Raw genomic sequence first — 21,939 nt, forward strand, 5'->3', positions numbered from 1 at the left:
ACCTCTTTCAAAACAGAAAATGCAGTAAGTTTGATAAATATTAACTATATTATTACTGCATGATAACTGGGAGTTCTTCTCCCAATGGTCACTCTATAAATGAGCTATGTTTAGTAAGACCAGTCTGGTCAACAATTTGTTTGTGTCTTTCAGCTTTTCCTGGTTAGGGGTCGCCAGAGCAGAACTCTGGTCTGCTAATGATTGTCAGTAGATTATTTTTACGTGCCGAGTTTGCCAGCCCTGATGCACAACCTTCAATGAAGGTATGCCCATTCACTCATGTCTCCACACAGAAGATGCTCTAGCTGAGAATTGAACGGGACAACGTCTTGCTGTGAGGCGACAATGCTACCGCAGCACCACCACCGCAGTATAAATAAATACAAATAGTATTGAAAATCAGGTATACTGCCAGAAGACATCTTAGTCCTAAATAATAAGGCAGGAAAATGTTTACTTATGTCTAGAACCTCATTTACACTGATCCAAATGAATGAAGAGTTGCTGGGATTCCATTCCTGGGCTATAGTATATTGTCCTTTTATTTATATTGCACATTAACTGTTGCTATTTGTTGCAGAAATCATTGTTTTCTCCCGCAGTTTTTCTTCCATCAGTGTTATAATGTTGCCAGCCACTGTCCATTTCTGACAAGGATTGCTTAATATTGCTACTAATGAAGTGGATGTTTTTTGTTCTGGGTCTCATTTTGCTGACGAGGTCCATATTTATCTAGGAAGCTGGTAAGGAAGTCCACAAAGAAGGTGACAGCATCATCTGAGATTTGGACAGTGTACAGTATAAACAAACTATTTCGATTTCCTGTGCAAAAGATTCCCCTGGTAATTTCTTAACATAATGGTAGCTATGGGTGCATGAATAGTTTTGTAATTTTAAGTGATATATTATGGTATATAAACTTTGGATTCCAGGGTCACCTCCCAGTATGCAAAGAAGAGATGCGGAAGGCATTTGTCAACCTCTGTCCAAAACTGGCATGTAAATGCTTTCATCATGGTCTTGAGTGTAAAATTAAACTTCTCTATCAAGCCATTTTATTTACCTGGAGATGTTAGGGATAGTCTTTAAATATCTTACCCCACAGCACTTCCTCAAACATCCAGCAGGTCTTACATAAAGTCAGTACCTCTGCAATATTTCTGTAGGAAAACCTACCCTGCTGAAAAAGTCTAGCAAAGCATTTCCTACCTTCTCTGCTTCAAAACTAAGACAGAGGCAGTGCCTCTTGATATGTAGTGGCACAATTCACCAGGACCAACCTTTTGCCACTGCTGAAAGGTCCTGCAATACATCATTTGTGATTTTTGGCCAATGCAAAAGTCTGCATAAGTTGTCTTTCAGTACACTTTTTGTGCACTGCAAGAGTTGTCTTTTAGTACACATTTTGCCCTCATATCTTCAGTATTTTCAATATTTATCAAAGATAAATATACCTCTATATTGATTAAACAAAATGATTTGCATGAATTAATCCAGGTTCAATTGACTGTAGGTAAGACCCATCTCCAAGTTATTGCAAGTTATAGAACCCCTTCCATGAACCAGCATACCCACACTGCATACTTGGCTCTACTTGAATCACTCAAGATACAACCAAACACCCTGGTTTTATGTGACTTTAACTCCAAATCCATAGATTGGCTAAATTATACATGTACTAACACACTTGCCCAAAGATTCTTGGACTTCATCATCTCCAATGCCCTGGACCAGTTGGTTGACATCTCCACAGGGGGCCCAAACATTCTGGATCTGGTGCTCTCTACCATAGGTTATTGTTTCACCACCCATTGTATGTGGCCCTCTCTAGTGAGGTCTGATCATAAATCAGTCTCATTAGAAGTAACAATAACATCTGACCCCCCATTAGAAACAACTAAACAAAAAAACTTCTCCAAAGCTAATTACAACCTAATACGTGACGGCATTAATAGCTTCATAGCCCCTGCCCTCACTGATGGCATGGACACGTATACTGGGAGTTATATCAATACCTTGTATAAACATCTATACAAATGCATTGACTCAACCGTACCTGATAGGATAAAAACAAGATCCTCAAGAAAGAGCTAGCGTGCCTGGTGGACATCCACTATTAACATGTTATACAGTTAGAGAAAGAAATTGCTGTCTAAGAGCAGAAGGAATGGTCTCTGAACTGGAAGCATTCCTTTCTCAACTTAAACAAGCAAATAAGACACCTCATAAAGCATTCTAAAGCTAACTATAAATCCAAATTAGACTCCTTTGCTAAGGATAACCATAAGGCCTTCTTTAGCTATGTCAGAAACCTTAAAGGAAAAACCCAGATCTGCGCAGAACTGGTTGTTAATGGTGCTGCATATACTGAACCCACAGAAATAGCCAACCTGCTAGCTGACAGGTTCAGTGAAAATTTCTCCCCGTGTCCCCGCCACATATCCCCCAAAGCATCCCTACTACCTGCCCTCCACTTAGTATCTCCAAGGAGCAGGTTGTAAGAAATCTCTCCAAAGTCGAAAAACACAGCCTCTGTGGGACCTGATAATATCCCAGGGTGCATTCTAAATGTATTAAAACAAGAACTAGCTGCACCACTGCATACTCTTTTTAACCACAGTCTAAGCACTGGTTTTGTACCTGCTGAATGGAAAACAGCAACCATCATCCCATTACATAAAGGAGGTGCCTCCACAGACCCTGAGAACTATAGACCCATGACCCTCTCACCCCCTAGAGGGCCCATCACTATACCGGAAGAATGCAAAGTTCCTGTAATCACGGCTGCACAGGTAAAAAACACACTCTCCAAAGCCATGAACACAGCATTCATGGGACCTGACAATATCCCAGGCTGCGTTCTACATGAACTACAGAATGATCTGGCACCCTACTTAAGTACCATGTTCAATCATAGCTTCACCTCAGGCTTTGTGCCCACTGAATGGCACACCATGATGATTATCCCACTCCACAAAGGGGAGCCACGACAGACCCCAGGAACTACTGCCCCATTAGCCTGATGAGCCTGGTCTGCATCTACACAGAAACACTTTTCAAGAAAAATCTTGATGATTGGATGGGAAATAGGAAATTCACCCCAGGGATCACTTCTGTGGCTCTGCTCAACAGGTGCACAGGAAAATAATTTTCTTGGGTGACGAAAGCCAGGGTACCTTTTTGGCTAGGCTTATATAGGCCCTAGGGCTAATAGCCTAGTACCTGCCTATGAACCTATGAATCTATAAGCCTGATCAGCCTAATCTGCAAGGGTATGGACAGAATAATCATGGACTTTATCAACAAAGATATAGGAGACCTTGAAACACTCAACTTGACCCGGTTTTGCTTCATTAAAGGGAGATCTTGTCTCTTGAACTTCTTTGAGACAGTCACCAAAGCCCTGGATGAAGGCAAATCTGTGTATACAGCCTACCTGGACCTGGCCAAGGCTTTTGACACTATTCCCCACTCAGGCATCATTGTTAAACTCAGCCAGCTGGAGATCAACCCATACATTGTCAGGTGGGTTGCAAACTGACTGTTCGATAGAACACACACAGTCAAAATAGGTGACTCTACCTCCACCAGTGAACCCGTAACCCATGGTGTTCCACAGGGATCTGTGCTGGGGCCCCTATTGTTTGGGATCTACTTCTTGGATGTACAGGCTAAAACACAAGGCCTATGGCTGACAAAGTTTGTCAATGATTGCAGACTGGATGCAGTCATTGAGTCCCCAAATGATGTCAACATCCTACAAGACGGACTTATCCAGACAAACAACTGGTGCCAAAGTCATAGGCCAAAAACTCAATGCAAAAAAAATGCATTATCATCCCCTTCAGCAAGGACGATGTCCCTGCAGATTACCACATTAATAACAACACCCTAAGCACGCAATCAGTGGTGAGAGATTTGGGCACAAAGGTTGACAGCAACCTTTCCTTTGACCACAACATCTCCACAGTTGTAAGAAAGGCTCTCTACATCACCCACCTCATAAGTAAGGGCATTTCATCTAGAACAAGAGAGGTCATAACCCCCTGTACGCCTCACTCATCGGGCCAATAATAGTAGTACAATGCTACTTTATGTATGTACCTTACCAGGCACCTGCAGCAGCTGGAAAGACCACAACGGTTTCTTATAAAGAAAATTCAGGCTCTTCAGCATATGTCATATGTTGACAGTCTGAAATCACTGTCACTATACTCTCTGTTTTACAGACTACTCAGAGGTGACCTCTGCCATGCATATAAAGCAATCTCAGATCCTGATCTAATGGAAATGCTGCACATTCATAAATCAAATGGTATAAGATGCACTTACTCTAGGGAACTGAACCTAGTATGTGACATCAACAGGACTTGCTTGAGAGACAGCTATGTCTCACAAAGGTTACGTCTCTTCGAGAACAAACTTCCAATTCAGGTGAAACAGAGCCTCTCTCTGACCCTACTTAAGCGTAATTTGAATGAGTGGATGGGAAACCACAAATTCACTGTGGCAGTTTCACCTGTGTCCCTCTTGGACAGGGATAGTAATTGTTGACTTAGTTCTGCTTAATACCTTGATATTCTTGGGAACAGGGGTTGTACTTGGTTAGGCTTGTAGGGGCCCTAAGGGCCATTAGCCTAGTAATCTACTATGATCCTATGATCCTATTTGACTTGCAAAAGGAATATCGTAAAGTATGGCCAGAGGTACCTGTCTGTAGGCTCTAGTTACTAGCAACCACTGCATTGCTTCTCCCTGTAACCATCCTTCTGGGGTCCATTCTCTGTACAACTTCTACTTGCCCCAGTATGTGAATTCTTCTGAACCTTGTTTATCCAGAGCTTCTTTAGCTATTCCACTCAAGTCAATAAGTCTAAAACACTTTCCTCAGCTCCTTCTTGGTGACCTTTACCAGCTCCCCTTCCAAAAGAAGGCTGTTATTTTCGACCAGTGGTACCTGAAATTCTAGCTGATTATTACCACCTTCCACTCTTCTCCTGTTGAAGTAAACATTTCCAAGGGAAGTTCAGCCCCTTTCAGCAGCTGTCTCAGTTCTCAGTTCACTGCTACTGACTAGCTCCCCCCTCTGAAGTAGTGATATCACCAGCTCCTGATGAATGTATAGGCTTTGGCTGGTTCTACCCCTACTCCTGTCCCCATGTGTTTACTTACATGCCTGGCTGCATGTAACCATGTGCACACAAGACATGCATTGTCAAAGTCATCCTCTGTTAGGAACTTTGTGAGGATTACCTCAAACACAGCTGACTGTTTGCATTTTTACCCCCTTCCCAGTTGAGATAAACTCTAGTCAAAGGGTTCTAAAAAGCTGTTGTTGCCAAAGTCATAACTGTAGTAAACTTCCTAGACAAGTATTGCTCCTTTCTGACTACTGTAGGTTTAATTATGTCTGAGGCTGTGTCTCTCCTGGCTATGGCCTCATCCCTTCCATCAATATAGAATGCAGACTTTTGTGGCTGTTTGGTAAAACTGTTGTTTCCAGACAACCCACCAGTGTTGTTGCACTCACCCTGCTTGCTGCTTTCTGAAACTTTGGTTCACCATCCTGCCTCACTGAGCAGTGAGATCATACGTACTCCCTTTGGTTATATTTATAGCATGTAATCTCAGGACCTGTATTTGTACTAAAAACTGTGGCTTCCCATTTTACCTGTGGAACCTGCTGTACCTGTTGGTTCCTGTATACCCATGTGAAGTGCTTGGTACCCCCTCCTATGAGATGCAACCTGTTAGCTAGCTAGAGGTCTCCTTCTTTCATATCTTATTAGTAGTGTTACACTTACAGTCTGGCAAACAAATCCTCATGTACTTAGGTAGGGGGCTTGTTCCCTCATTAAAAGATCTCATTTATTTCTGATGTGGTAACTGTTAGATTTTATTAATATTAGTCTGAAATTAATTATGTTGTAAATATGCTGAAAGAAAAAGCTTGCTTAAATGCAGAAACAGAGTTTAGTAATATGTGATCAGCAGTCATACTAAATGACCATGGCTTGGAAAAGGAATCTGCTGAATGGACATTTTTCCCTTACAGACTTAAAAACAGGATGTATGCAAGAGCAAAAATACAAAATCTGCTTTTAAAGAATGGACATTTTTCCCTTACAGACTTAAAAACAGGATGTATGCAAAAGCAAAAATACAAAATCTGCTTTTAAAGAATGGACATTTTTCCCTTACAGACTTAAAAACAGGATGTATGCAAGAGCAAAAATGCAAAATCTGCTTTTAAAGAATGGACAATGACACTGTGACAATGTGTTTTCTCAAAAATATGTTTTCCTGCATGAAAAACAGGATATGGCACAAGAACAGATGTTTTTATACAAAGATCTAAATAAAATACAGGATGTTCACACTGTCAGAACAATGTGTTTCTTCAAAAATATGTTTTTCTGCATGGAAAACAGGATGCACAAGAACAGATGTTTTTATACACAGATCCAAATAGAATACAGAACAATGTGTTTCCTAAAAAATATGTTTTTCTACATGGACATCAGGACACTGTTACAGGATATTCACACTGTCAGAAAAGCTGGTCTCTTACAAGACATTGTTAAACAAGGAAGCTTAGTATTGTTTCTACAGGATAAGCAATTCTCCAAAATAGAATACCAAGGACTAAAACTGTATATAAAGAGCTGTATAAATCCAGTTATGTTAGAGGTATGGTAGGGACTCATTTGTCCTAAGGTAAATGTTATATCTCTCACATCATCTGTACTATATGAGAAGTAAAGTTGGAACAGTACTTTTAAGCTGCAACGTGGTTCCATTTGGTTTATTATAAAAAGTTATTTGTTACTGCTCTCTAAAGTTGATGCTGCAAAGTATATTCTCTCATCAGTGTATATTCTGCAAGTTTCTGTATACAACAGACTGTGAATGCAAATATAACCAGACTTTGAATTTTAGCAGAATCCAGCCAGCAAGACTGAGTGTCTTAAGAACACTTCAAATCCATCACACCAAGCAGTAAGCAGATCAATGTAATTTTTTCAGTAACTTTGCATCTATTCACCCATCTATGAAAGTAAGTGCTGATTTCTTGCATATTAGGAGATTATACATCTGTGAAAACTGTTAGGAGCCTATGAACTGAGCTATAAACAGAAGAGTTTTAGAATACAAACTCAAGAAACTAGTTCCAGAATCTCCCTCCATTAAAACACTATGATTTCAAGTAGATGCTTGCCAGAATGTTATAGAAACTGTGATCCAACAAGAGAATAAATATGCTTCCATTGAGTTGAGTTGTTATAGATTCACAAAAGAAATACATGTTGATAGAAAAGGGACTGATAGCAATAGTGTATGGATGTGATAGTCCATCTAAAGAAGTAAGGTATGAAAGAGTAAACAAAAAAACTGCATACAGTAGATATGTAGAGGACCATATTTACCAGAGAGGCATGAATTGCTAGAAGAACAAGAAGAGCTACAGAGTCTTTTGGCAATCCATTCTGGAATTATAGTTAAACTCACTAAACTAGGTATAAATCCCTACGTCACAAGATGGGGTGCCAACTGGCTCACTGACAGAACCCGCACTGTAAAAGTTGCAGACTCCAAATCTGACCTCAAAGCAGTGACAAGTGGAGTACCACAGGGTTCCATCCTGGGACCTCTCCTGTTTGGTATCTACTTCTCTGAAGTACAGGTTAACACAGAAGGCCTCTGGCTAATGAAGTTCGCAGATGACTGCAAACTAGGAGCCATAGTCAAGTCCCCAAATGATGTGGACATCCTACAGAAGGGCTTCACTGAGACGGATGCCTGGTGTCAGAGCCATGGCCTCAAGCTCATTGCCAAAAAGTGCAGTGTCATCCCCTTTGGCAAAAACTCTGTACCCATGAACTACCACATAGGCAGCAATCTACTTAACACCGAATGTGTGATAAGAGACCTTGGGACTCAGGTGGAAGTAGTCTCTCCTTTGATAGTCACATTGCCACAGTAGTCAGGAAGTCCTTCTACGTGGCACACCTCATCATAAAAGGGTTCTCATCCAGGAAAAAAAGAGGTCATTGTTCCCCTCTACTTGGCAATCATTAGACTCATTATAGAGTACAATGCCCCTTTTGAAATGTACCTCACAAGACACCTGCAGCAGCTGGAAAGGCCACAGAAATACCTCACAAAGAGGATTACTAGCCTCAAATAAATGCCCTACACTGACCACCTCAAAAAAACCCAGCTTTACTCCATAGCATATCGCCTACTCTGAGGTGATCTCTGCCTAACATATAAAGCTATGTCAAACCCAAAGTTGTTGGACATGCTACACCTAAAGAATTCCCAATCCCTCCGAGCTACACGCTTTATGGACCTAAACCTTGTCACCACAATAAACAGGACATGCTGGGGGGATAGATTCCTGTCCCAGAGATTTCCCATACTCTGGAACAGGCTACCCATCTATGTCAAGCAAAGTTCTTCATTAGCACTCTTCAAGAAAAATCTTGATGAGTGGATGGGAAATAGGAAATACACCCTGGGGATCACTTCTGTGTCTCTGCTCGACAGTGGCACAGGAAAATAACTTTCTTGGGTGGCATAAGCCAGGGAATCTTGTTGGCTAGGCTTACATAGGTCCTTGGGCCGATAGCCTAGTACCTACGTATGAACCTATGAACATATCTGTCAGCATGGAAGGATATGGTTGACAGGCCATAATGCTTTATCAGGAATGGCCTGCACCTGTCCCCTCTAGGCTTTCAAATATTGGCTAAAACTTTGTCCACTTCTATAATGCCTTTGTTAAAGCAACTGAGAATAATCTAAAGTTAAGACTGGTCAATGCCAGGAGTCTAAACAAAAACTCCACTCCCTCAGCTCTTGAATGTAGACATCTGTGTAGTAACTGAAACATGGTTAAAGCCACAAAGAGCACCCTTACTGTGCAGGGCAATAAGGCCTTCCACACACTTAGACCACCTACTGCACAGAAAGTGACAAAAGCTGAAGGTCTCTCAATTTATATCAAAAACAAACACACTTCAAGGATGACACACTTGAGCTCCTCCATGTAGAATTCACCATAAGCAAAGTCCCATATCAAATCATATCCTTCAAGCTATAGGTCCCCTTCTATGACCCAGGAAATTCATACCACTTACTTAAATGAACTCAAGTCACTCTCCATACTTATGGGTGACTTCAACTACCCTGGACCAGATAGTCCATATGCCCAGTAAGGGTGCCAACACCCTTGACCTAGTCCTCACCAACATGGGGGAACACTGCACCCCCCCTCACCCCGACTGTAACATCCTCACTGCTTAGGTCGGTTCACATAGCTGTCTACTTCAAACTAAAAATAAAACCTGCAATACCATGTAACCTTTGGTAGTTATTCCAAGACAGACTTCCTAATTTTAGTGGCACCATGGCAAAATTTCAACCCTGTCCACCCCCCCAAAAAAAACCAGGGAGTACTGTTGCTTACATGAAGTTGTTCAGAAAACCCCTTTACAATCATATATATACAACTACATTGAGGCAGAGGTACCTACCCAAAATAAGCACAGGACAAACTCAAAAAATAAGCCACCCTCATGGAATTCCAACATCAATAGGTTATATAAGAAATGGAGGAAAGTCATTGCCAAAAATAGGAAGTGCAATGCCCATCAAGGTTAGAACTCCCTCATTAAATTAAATAAACAGGTCAGAGGACCAATTAAGTCTACCAAAGCCAAATTTGAGGTAAAAATAACCTTCTAGGTCCAGAAAAACCACAAGCCATTCTTCGGCTATATCCAAACCTCAAAGGCAATACACGACACTGTGCTGAACTAATTGTAAATGGAGCCACCTATACTGAGCCAGACAATATAGCAAATCTATTGCCTGATAAATTCAGCACTGATTTTATCCCACTTTCTCTCCTAGACACCTCTAAAAAATGCTCCCAAACATAACTACCCAAATTATTACTAAGGAACAAATCCTCTGTACACTGTCCAAGACCAAAAACACTGCACAGATGGGACCTGACAGTATCCCAGGATGCTTCCTTAAAAGCTTGAAACATGGTCTATTGATCCCACTAGAATCACTAGTCAATTGTACCCTGCAAACAAGCTTTGTGCCAAACAAAAGGAGGACTGCAACTGTTATCCTTCTGCACAAGGGTGGGCCATCTGTGGACCTGGAAAATTACCAGCCCATAAGCTTGACTAGTCTCATATGTAAGACCATGAAAAGAATAATCATTGACATGATAAATAACAGCATAGCAAGCATTCAGACATTAGATTCAATCATTGATGTGATAAATAACAGCATAGCAAACGTTCAGACATTAGATCCAATCATTGATGTGATAAATAACAGCATAGCAAATGTTCAGACATTAGATCCAATCATTGACATGATAAATAACAGCATAGCAAACGTTCAGACATTAGATCCAATCACTGATGTGATAAATATCAGCATACCAAACATTCAGACATTAGATCCAATCATTGATGTGATAAATAACAGCATAGCAAACTTTCAGACATTAGATCCAATCATTGATGTGATAAATAACAGCATAACAAACTTTCAGACATTAGATCCAATCATTGATATGATAAATAACAGCATAGCAAATTTTCAGACATTAGATCCAATCATTGATGTGATAAATAACAGCATAACAAACTTTCAGACATTAGATCCAATCATTGATATGATAAATAACAGCATAGCAAACTTTCAGACATTAGATCCAATCATTGATGTGATAAATAACAGCATAACAAACTTTCAGACATTAGATCCAATCATTGATATGATAAATAACAGCATAGCAAACGTTCAGACATTAGATCCAATCATTGATGTGATAAATATCAGCATACCAAACATTCAGACATTAGATCAAATCATTGATGTGATAAATAACAGCATAGCAAACTTTCAGACATTAGATCCAATTATTGATGTGATAAATAACAGCATAGCAAACTTTCAGACATTAGATCCAATCATTGATGTGATAAATAACAGCATAGCAAACTTTCAGACATTAGATCCAATCATTGATGTGATAAATAACAGCATAACAAACTTTCAGACATTAGATCCAATCATTGATATGATAAATAACAGCATAGCAAACGTTCAGACATTAGATCCAATCATTGATGTGATAAATATCAGCATACCAAACATTCAGACATTAGATCCAATCATTGATGTGATAAATAACAGCATAGCAAACTTTCAGACATTAGATCCAATCATTGATGTGATAAATAACAGCATAGCAAACTTTCAGACATTAGATCCAATCATTGATGTGATAAATAACAGCATAGCAAACTTTCAGACTTTAGATCCAATCATTGATGTGATAAATAACAGCATAGCAAACTTTCAGACATTAGATCCCATCATTGATGTGATAAATAACAGCATAGCAAACTTTCAGACATTAGATCCCATCATTGATGTGATAAATAACAACACAACAAACTTTCAGAGATTAGCTCTAACCCAGTCTGATTTTGTTAAAGGCAAGTCAAGCCTACTCAGTCTAGTGACATTGTTTGGAAAGGTCATCAAAGCACTGGACAAGGGCAACATTTTACATACTGGCTATCTTGACCTAGCCAAAGCATTCATGCTGCAACAGCCACTGTTGAATAAAAGTTCTCCTATACAAAATACTTTCCTTTATCACACTGAACAAGGGGAAGTTATTTAATGTTTGTGACACCACTTATTTACTAATAGTAATTTCTATGATTTATAGATTGATGGTGCTGGTATTTATCTATAATTATCAAAACATTAAGTCTGTGATTCTTTGTTATATTTTTATAGTATTTCAGAATTTAGATAGCAAGGAAATATTTCTATTTTTTTGTGGAATTTTTAATTGGCATCCAAGGAATTAGCAAGCTTAGTACAAAAAAAAGAATGTGACCTTATTAAAGCAAAATATGAAAGTACATTTAATAAGAATCCAAAAGCTTCTCATCAACAGGGTGCTAGTTCCCAAAAAATCAGGTTATAATGGAACTTTTCCCAGCTACTGAACAATGCAAATAGCTCCAAATGCCAGGATGTTGCATTACTAGTCTTGATGTCTCCAAGATGACATTACACTCTTGTGACCATTAGCAGAAGAATCTGTCTGTTTACAGATATTACAGATTTGCCTAGCAACCTACTAGAAGTAAGTGAGCAAATATTGTGAGCGCCAAGACTTGGAGAAATTAGCTGCGATAAGTGCAAGAAGTGCAAGTGCAAAATCACCCTGACAGCCCCCACCACCTCACTATATATATATATATATATATATATATATATATATATATATATATATATATATATATATATATATATATATATATATATATATAAAACTGAGATCACCATACTTTAACACAGCAATTTCAGACTGAGTATACATTTACCTTTAATTTTATTTAATTTTTTAAAGTCATGCAACCCAGAGCTTAGAAAACTCTTTCTTTTATAGCAAAAGACTCAAAACAAACAATTGTCAGTTACAATATTTCCATTCTAAGTTGCTGCAGTAAAAATTCTGATGCAGTCTCGCTATGCAAGTCTTCTCAAGGTACATTTGCCCACTCTGATAGCTTAACACACATATACTTTAGGCAGGTGGCACCCTTTTCTTTCTCTGGTACACCTATAAAGCATTAATTCTGTCACCCGGCCATCTTCACAAGCTCTGTCAGCTGTGGCTGCAGGTTTTCCACTAAGGATTCCAGTGCTACAAACCTGTGCTTCAAATCTTGCAGTTCTTCTGTGATTCCTGCAGCTGATCTAAATGATAGATGTATGTGTTCAGACACATTGTTCACACTGGAATAGTAAATGGGCACTAAATACGCTGTTATAAGCACTATTATTCTTACTAATGCTCTCTTATGTGAACTTTTCTGTTTAGTTACAGTGTCGCTTGTGTTCCTTCTCTGATGTCGCGACAATTTACCATAACAAGCAAAAGCTAAACTGCCTCTTCTAACATGTAAGGCCATAAACAGAATTAAGATTATAATCTCTGACATTAAATGACCTCCATTGTAAAGTGAGCAATTGCTGATCTGATCATTGTGCATGTACTGTTACTTGAAATTTATCCTATTTGTAAATTTATACCTTCTTGAAGTTCATAAGTTGCTGCTGTTAATGGTTGTTTTAATGGTCTGTTTTTTGTCTTCATTTGGTCTGGGTCAAGGTTTTTAAACTATAACATTTCTGAACATTGAAATTCTCACATTAATTCCTTAAGCATCTAATTCATTTCCATTATATCGCTTCCTGCAAGAATAAAGTGTGCATTATACACGTCAGTGTTTCTGGAATTCAATAACATTAACTATAAAATCTCAGGTTACACTTATCCGAAAAGGTCTCTCACAACACAAGCACATTACATGTTTTGGAGGACAATACTTATACTGTACTTTAGTTCTGAGGTGAAGTAAATCACCATCAGAAACTGTAAAACAACTGTAAGAAACTGCGTGATACTGAAGCTACATGCCCTGGTCACCTGATGTATTTTAACAAATGGTAATTGATTGAAAGTCAGTCGTGTATATTCTGGAGAGCACCAAATGGTATGTTTATGGATTTGCCATTTTGTAACAGTATAACTGAATCGACTGTATTATTATAGTAATACAAGTTTCTATAGCATTTCATATGTATGCATTTATTTTCACTCTAAGTAACTAGTCATGGCAAAAAAAAAATACTTTGCCCACTCATATGTAGTTAATCAACCAAACCATAAGTTATTAAATATATAAATACAGATATTTTGAAATGAATGAAAAAACAGTGCAGGTGCATGTGTGTGTTTGTTGGAGGAACAAGGGCTAATATGCATACATATTTTACATATATACACATGTATATGTGTATCTATGGGTATGTACACTTGTATATGTATGTGTGTGCTTGTTTATGGTGTGTGTGTGTGTGTGTGTGTGCGTGTGTGTGTATGCGTGTGTGTGTGTGTGTGTGTGTGTGTGTGTGTGTGTGTGTGTGTGTGTGTGTGTGTGTATATATATATATATATATATATATATATGGGCCTACTGTACAACTTCAATAATACACTTCTTCGAAATTACACAGTAGACCCTGGGTTACTCAAAAGTGCACTTACTCCAAAGTGCACTTTCGCGAAACCCGCTTCAGCGAACAGGCTATGTACTGCAGTTTAGTGCAGTAGTCACAGACCTTAGGGTTAGGGCACGGGTCATGGTAAGGGGATAGGTAGGGCTATCCCCTTACCATGACCCGTGCCCTAACACTAAGGTCAATGACTATCACACCACAGTGGAGGACATAGAATGTTTTCCTACTGTCCTCCACTTTGGTGCGATGTGTTCGCAGAAGCAGTGTTCGCGGAAGTGCACTTTCGAGTAAGTGCACTTTCATGGAACACAGGGTCTGCTGTATAATTTCGAAGTGTATTTTCGAAGTTATACAGTAGACCCATATATATATATATATATATATATATATATATATATATATATATATATATATATATATATATATATACACACGTGTTTGTGTGTATGTATGTGTGTGTTTGTGCATAAATATATATTATATATATATATATATATATATATATATATTATATTATGAAAGGTAGACAACACAAAGCAGTGAACTTCAAATAAAAGAAAGCAGAAAAGAGTGACTGTACAAATCTCTGACCTACTACTAAGAGTGAATCACAAATTAATGAGTACTTACTCCCAACTATCATCAAACCCAAGCTAAAAAAAAAAGACAAATCAAGCATAATGTACCAGTGGTACTATTAGGAAATGTTTTTTAATAATGTAATGTGCAAGGCTGGAGTTAGGGGTAGTGGTAGGATTAGGGTTAGCATGCATGGGTAATGATGGGCAGGGGAGCTTACCTCCCCCTGCCCTTGCCCTAATGCTAAACCTGTTTATTAACTTATAAAAATCCCTCCCCCTAGCTCCTGTGCCCACATTCAGCATCAGCAGCATTGTGACATTAGGGTGATGGGACAGGGTGGGGCAAGCTTGTTGCTCCTTCACTGAAGTAGTCCAGACCTCACCGTAGCCCTACCTCTTAATATTAGTATGACAAAACCTGGCTCTGGGTCCTGTCAGAGTTACCTTGACTGGATCTTTCCTCCAGCTTTCAATGAATGGTTTGTCTGTGTGACCTTTTCACCCTTTGGTATGAAGGATTTTCTGAAGAGAAGTACCTGTCCACTGAGGCATCACACTAAAGTATCAACAACCTTAAAGATATGAGGAAGAAATGCATTAATGGGGAAAGCATGTGAGAATAAACACCAATAATGTTGAAACTGAAGAATAGAATCTATCTTAATAAAATGCAAGAACAGAAAGTAGGTAGAAATGTGGTAGCAATATTATGCACAGGCATTTTTTTGTTGGATTATCTACTTTGATGGATACAGTTCGGCAACTTTAGAACAGTGAAGGACCACATGAAGTAGGTGAATAAGGGAGATGTGGATGACTGTGGACAGTTTATATCTTGGCTGGGATCATCAGTGAAAGAGCTATGCCAGTCTCTTGGTGCATGAGTCATCCACCCAACATGCTGGACATCCTGTTTTACACAAAGGTCCTGGTACAAATGGCCATGGTGTAGAATGGAAAACTGGCAGTGTCTAGCTGCCTCCTTCAGAAAGTAGATGAGGGACTCCCAAGGAGATGCTGCAGTACCATCACAGCTGGAGAGAGGGAAATTGTACCAAGCCTGCTTTATGAAAATGTACATGGGATGGGGTTGGTGCAGATGGCTCCTGTGCAACAAAAACTGTTCAAAAGCAGTGAAGCCACTTGGTACATCTCTTAAGGTCAAGTGACTGTATGTAGGGTTACAAAACTCTGTTACCCCACAATGTGACAGAGGATAAAATACGAACGACCAGCTCTTATCCTGGTAGTGAAACAAATAGAGAGCGTAGGCAATAAGTAGTGATGACATCCAAGTGAGGTGGAGCCATACAGAGGAAATGTGATACAGTGAAAAAAGTGTGGAAATGTGTGAAGATGAACTATTTTTATATGACACATACTTGTGGAATAAGGAAAACAGTGACAGATGAGTATGAAAATAAAATAAACTATTTCTAACTTCACTTGCAGAGGCTATAATGGTCTCAGTAACTAGGTCTGTAGATCTGGCACTGGCCTGTTGATCCTGGCTGTAAGGGTTTTATTTGAGAAGGAAAAGGTTAAAAATGATATAATATTAGATAATGATGATAAAGCCGCAGTGGTGGTGCTGCGGTAGCATTGACACAACATTAGATTTCTTCTTCTTTCGGCTTTTCCCAGTTAGGGGTTGTCACAGCGGATCACTGTCTGCTCATGATTGGCAGTGGAGTTTTACAGTGTCGAGTTGCCAGCCCGGCGCCCGACCTTCCACAGAAGGCACACACATGCATGCACTCACACCTAGGGCCAATTTAGTGTGTCCAATCCACCTACAGTATGTCTTTGGGATGTGGGAGGAAACCGGAGCACCCGAAGGAAACCCACGCAACCACAGGGAGGACATGCAGACTCTGCACAGAAGGCACCCCAGCCAAGGATCGAGCCGGAGAACCTCTTACTGTGAGGCGGCAACGCTAACCGTTGCACCACCATGGCCGACACAACATTAGATAATGATAATAATAATAGAAATAAATAGAGCTGTACACACTAGGGATGTACCCTGCATCTGTGCTGTCTATATGGTGATTAAGGGCAGGGAGTTAAAAGCACACGGATGCAACATATAGGGGTTTCACAAGCTGCACAAAGAGATGTTTTTGATAAGTGTATTAAAATGCATACAAATGATGTCTTGGATATCAGCTGTGTATTAAAATGCATATAATCAGTGCTTTCGACTAACCTATGTCTCTCTGTGTGAGTCTCTCTCTTTGTCTATATATATATATATATATATATATATATATATATATATATATATATATATATATATATATGGGTCTATATTAAATCACCGAATGCTTAAAAAAGCGAACGGTGTTTAATCGACCCTATGTAAGCGAAAACTTACAATACTGAACTGTCAGAACTGCGATTTTTTTCCAGGGGAAAAAAAAACACTGTTCCAACAAAAAAAAAATCAATTATAAACATTATATTAAGTGGGGAGCTTTGCCCTACACCCCCCCTGCTTAAATATACCAACTCCAAGACCACACTACAGTGCCGAAAATGGCAAAGCACTAAAGTGGCCAAGCAAATTCTTTCCCGGATATTTTCCGTTTTCAGCCTTTCCAGTTCGACCAAGACACATTCGAAAGAATGCATCTTCGGTCTTCTAATATAGACCCATATAGATATATATATATATATATATATATATATATATATATATATATGTGTGTGTGTGTGTGTGTGTGTATATATATATATATATATATATATATATATATATATATATATATATATAAATATGGGTCTACTTCACCGACACGCCACAAAGCCGACACCCAAAACACCGACACCAAAAGACCGATGACGCAGATGATCGACAAGGTGAAATCCCGACAGCGGAAACACCGACATGAGCAACGTGTCAGCACAACTCGGTAAGTGTGCGATAGTGAGGGATTTAGGGTTAGGGAGCAGACAGGTAAGTGTGCGATAGTGAGGGATTTAGGGTTAGGATGCGGGAAAGGTGAGTGTGCGGTAGTGTCGGACTTAGGATTAGGGTGAGGGTAAGGTAAGTGTGTGATAGTGACGGACTGTAGTTTTAGGGGTGGGTTAAGTGAGTTAGGGTTAGGGTGCGGGTAGGGTGAGTGTGCGATAGTGACGGACTTTATGTTTAAGGGTGGGTTAAGTGAGTTAGAGTTAGGGTGCAGGTAGGGTAAGTGTGCGATAGTGACGGACTTTAGGTTTAGGGGTGGGTTAAGTGAGTTAGGGTTAGGGTGCGGGTAGGGTAAGTGTGCGGTAGTGTCGGACCTTAGGGTTAGGGTTTGGGTTAAGGTTAGTGCATATATAGTTGTGTGTAATGTGTAGTTTATGTTTTGTGTGTCGGTGTTTTGGGTGTCAGTGTTATGGTGTTGGTTTTGTGAGTTGTCGGTATTGTGTGTTTTCGTTCTTTTGGTGTCGGTGTTCTGGGTGTCAGCTTTGTGGCATGTCAGTGAAGTGAAGTAGACCCATATATACCTAGTTGACTTTACATACTTTAAAATCTTGTCTGACAACTTTGCTACTAATATTATCCTGATTCATAATGTGTTCTATTTTAAAGATAGATGTTTTTGGCAGGTTCAGGGCACTGCCATGGGAGCATCTTTTGCCCCCATTTATGCGGATTTATTCATGGCGTATGTGGAGGATCAGGTGATTTATGATATCTGTCACAATATTTACATCAATGAAATGGACATATGGAGGAGATATCTTGATGACTGCTGGATGGTGTGGAGAGCTGATGTGGAATTCCTTATGGAATTTTTAGAATATCTGAATGGCAATATATGGGGTATCGAATTTAAGTTGACTTATTCAAGATCGGAAATAACATTTTTGGATGTTTTGGTAAAAAGAACAGATACCAACACTCTGGAGAGTGAGATATTTAGAAAATTTCCTCAATTCAATACCCTATTACATGCCAACAGTTTCCACCCCAAGCATGACATCAAGAATATCCCCAAGTCTCAATTTCTTCGTGTTAAAAGGATTTGTTCCAGTACCTCCACATACGACCATCACAGAAAGGATCTTATTTCCAGGTTTAAGAGCAGGGGCTATCAAGGGGGTGACATCACAAGGGCTAATCGCTTTGTAAACCAGCGAGATAGAACTGAGTTATTAACTTATCGGGTTCGGGATGCTGGCAACTCAGATTTGCTGAGATTGGTTACAATCTATGGGAGAAATACTGTTGGTTTTATGAATATTATTCGTAATCATTGGCACTTGTTAAAATCGGATGAAGTCCTTAAGAATTATGTAGGGGGTCGATGTCATTTTTTCTTTTCACAAAGGGTGGTCTTTGGGATCTCTTTTTGGTCACTACAAGAGGGTTTATAGTAAGGATGCAGGCTCGTCTACTCAAACCAATTTATTTGGTGGTTCAATATTGGGTTGTTACCCATGTGGTTATTGTACCTATTGCCCTAGGGTGTTGAAATGTCAGACCTTTTCTTCACATAATTGTCCACAAGTTTACAATGTTTTATGCTTTGCTAATTGCAGTACTTCTTGGGTGATCTATTTGGCCCAGTGCAATTGTCGAGCATTTTATGTTGGACAAACTTCCCATCCTCTTAAGGTTAGGATAGGGGAACATCTTAGTGACATTAAGAATAAAAAGGGTTCTAGCTCTTTGTATAAACACATTTCTACACACCCTATGGGCATTTTTTTGTTTTATGGTTATTGATCACATTAAGTTTAGGCATAAACAATCTCATGTTCTACATGAAATGCTTACATTGAAAAAATGTGGATCATCAAACTGGGGGCCCTTTTTCCTCTGGATCTGAATGATCACTTTTGAAGCATCTATATTTGTATTTTTTATACATTACTTTTTATATATTATATATTTTTATATATCATTATTTTTGTTAATACATAGTATTGCATATTCTTCATGTGGATAGTAAATTGTGCATTATTTTTATATGCACTAGAGGGCGCTCCTTGTATTTTGTATGAACTTCTTTATAAGTAAAGAAAACAGCATGTTGATGTGGTTTTTTTGCATCATGTTTGGTTGCTGAGGAAGGCTTTGCCGAAACCGGTACAACCATGTTGGTGTACGGTTATGCTTCTTTGCTGTTTCATTTTGAAATAAACCAGTAATGCCTATGTTACAGGAGTTGGGTGCTGGCCTCTATTTTGGATTTACTTCGGGGTTTGGCCGTGCACATGCCGTTCGTGCAGGGGCTTGTTTGGTTCTTTTTAATATTATAAATGACAAGAAACTATCTTAACTTGCAACATTTACTGTATATACTGTTGATAATCAATATCCTGTTATTGTATTAAAGCCAACAACCTGTAATGTTGTTTACTATTGCTGCAACTTTGTATCTCTATTTATCATGTACATGATGTGGAGCTTTTCTCCCTGGGCATCCGCTGATAAAGGACTTGCGTCCAGTTGGAATTTCCCGGTAAACAAATGTAAATAAAATAAAAATAAATGTGTGTGTGTGTGTGTGTGTGTGTGTGTGTGTGTGTGTGTGTGTGTGTGTGTGTGTGTGTGTGTGTGTGTGTGTGTCTGTGTATAGATAGATATCAAGATAAATACTAATTATTTTGTCTTGTGTCTATAATAATGCAATGGTCCAAACAGCTTTAAAAGAAAGGTAGAGTTATGAAAACTATCTACAAAACAATGTGTATATTGCAGTAGCCATTTTCTTTCTAGGCTGGAGTTTTTTGACTCACATTTTCCCCTTTGCAAGGTGGTTGTTGTGTGCTGCATTTCTGCATGTAAGCTTCTCTCACCTGACTAAAGTGAACTAATAATAATGCCTAGAATTACCAAGAACGTGATTCAGCTGCCATAGCCCAAAGCTAAAAGAATAGCATAATTTAAGGTGCACCTCCCTATTGTATTTTGCTTCATCTTGTTCTGTTGACTAACTGCTCATCTATCCCACCCAAGCTGAATTCCACCCCCCATCACCACCTACGTTAATTTCTCCTTACTTGGGCCGGGGTGTGGAGTAAGACACATAGCACTACATGCATGAAAGAGTTAAAAGTAATGTGATTCCATTTGCAGTATAACTGGCAACAAAGGAAACCCTGGGCTCAGTTTTTAGTATTCAGAAGCCATGAGGACTGTTCAAGGATAGAGACAGTGTTGCATGCTCATATGTTTACACGTGAATGCGTATTACACACATGCAAACTTGTGGAGTGTTTATACCCTGAAGACATATGTTTAAGCTCATGTGCTGAGCTACCTGACACAGACTGTGCTGTAAACTCTTGGATTACGCAACCATTTCCAGAAGACAAAACATAACACGGTAAGAAACTTTTCCATTTAAACATCTATTGTCAACCTTTTCCCTTTTCTTTTTCTCTCCTTTATCTTGTGTAAAGTGAAACATTATTTTGCTGCATTGGAAAAAAATACTTCAGACAAGCATCTCTGATTTTCTAAACTCCCTTTATTTCTATGAGACATGTTCATTCAGTTAAATCACTTTTGTTTTGCATTACTGCTTACGTTTATTAAGTCAGTGCATGTTTAGTGGTTATCAAGTCTTGCAAGTGTTTTTTATCTGTAAGAGCTGATTTATGCCTCTGTTTAAAATGTTAGAATAGACTAGAGCTGTGAACTACTGCGTTACTAACTAGGAAAGTCACGGTATTTCAAGGATATGAAACTACAGCTGCAACCATGAGCAAGCCTGCCATGAAGTTTTTATTGCCTAAACCAAATCTAAAGTAATTAACTTTGGTTAGTACAGCTACATCCGTGCACTGGTTGTTCTAGTGCATTGGAATGCAATAGGTATTCTTAAGTTTTCTAAACCTTAATGTTATCTAGGAAGAATCAGGGTTAATGACTGTTGTGTACATATATTTCAAATAAGAAAACAATTAACCAGAATTCCTTTTCAGATGCAGTGATGGTACAGGGAGATCAAACGTCTTCTACATCAAACACAAAGCAAATAGCAATTCAAAGATTTAAACCAGATCAACCATATCCAAATGGTCAGAGCACTATTATGTCATTTCAAAACCTCACCAAATTATTCAACAGGACAAGCTAATAGTGACCCAAGGGCTCATTCTGATGGTGCTTGCAGTGCATTTTTTCAAAATTAGATGCTGTTATCTGTGCACAAGAAAGCTTGTTTCAGGAGCTGATGTGAGATAAGATTCATCTCATGCTAATTCAGGCTTC

The 21,939-nt window shown here is 39.0% G+C and overlaps 1 protein-coding gene across 2 annotated transcripts in view; it reads left to right on the top strand.

The window, feature by feature from the left end:
• The first annotated feature begins 20,826 nt into the window (after window positions 1-20,826).
• PAPLN (papilin, proteoglycan like sulfated glycoprotein) overlaps window positions 20,827-21,939 on the top strand; it is a 1,077,292-nt gene continuing 1,076,179 nt past the window's right edge. Inside the window, exon 1 of one of the 2 annotated variants that reach the window (XM_044074058.1) lies at window positions 20,827-21,049. The gene's annotated coding sequence lies outside the window, so the exon portion shown is untranslated. The remainder of the gene's footprint in view (window positions 21,050-21,939) is intronic. The other variant, XM_044074059.1, reaches the window with a different exon arrangement.

The sequence above is a fragment of the Protopterus annectens genome, chromosome 6.part0, assembly GCF_019279795.1.
Source record: "Protopterus annectens isolate FY-2018-M chromosome 6.part0, PAN1.0, whole genome shotgun sequence".
NCBI lineage: Eukaryota > Metazoa > Chordata > Ceratodontiformes > Protopteridae > Protopterus > Protopterus annectens.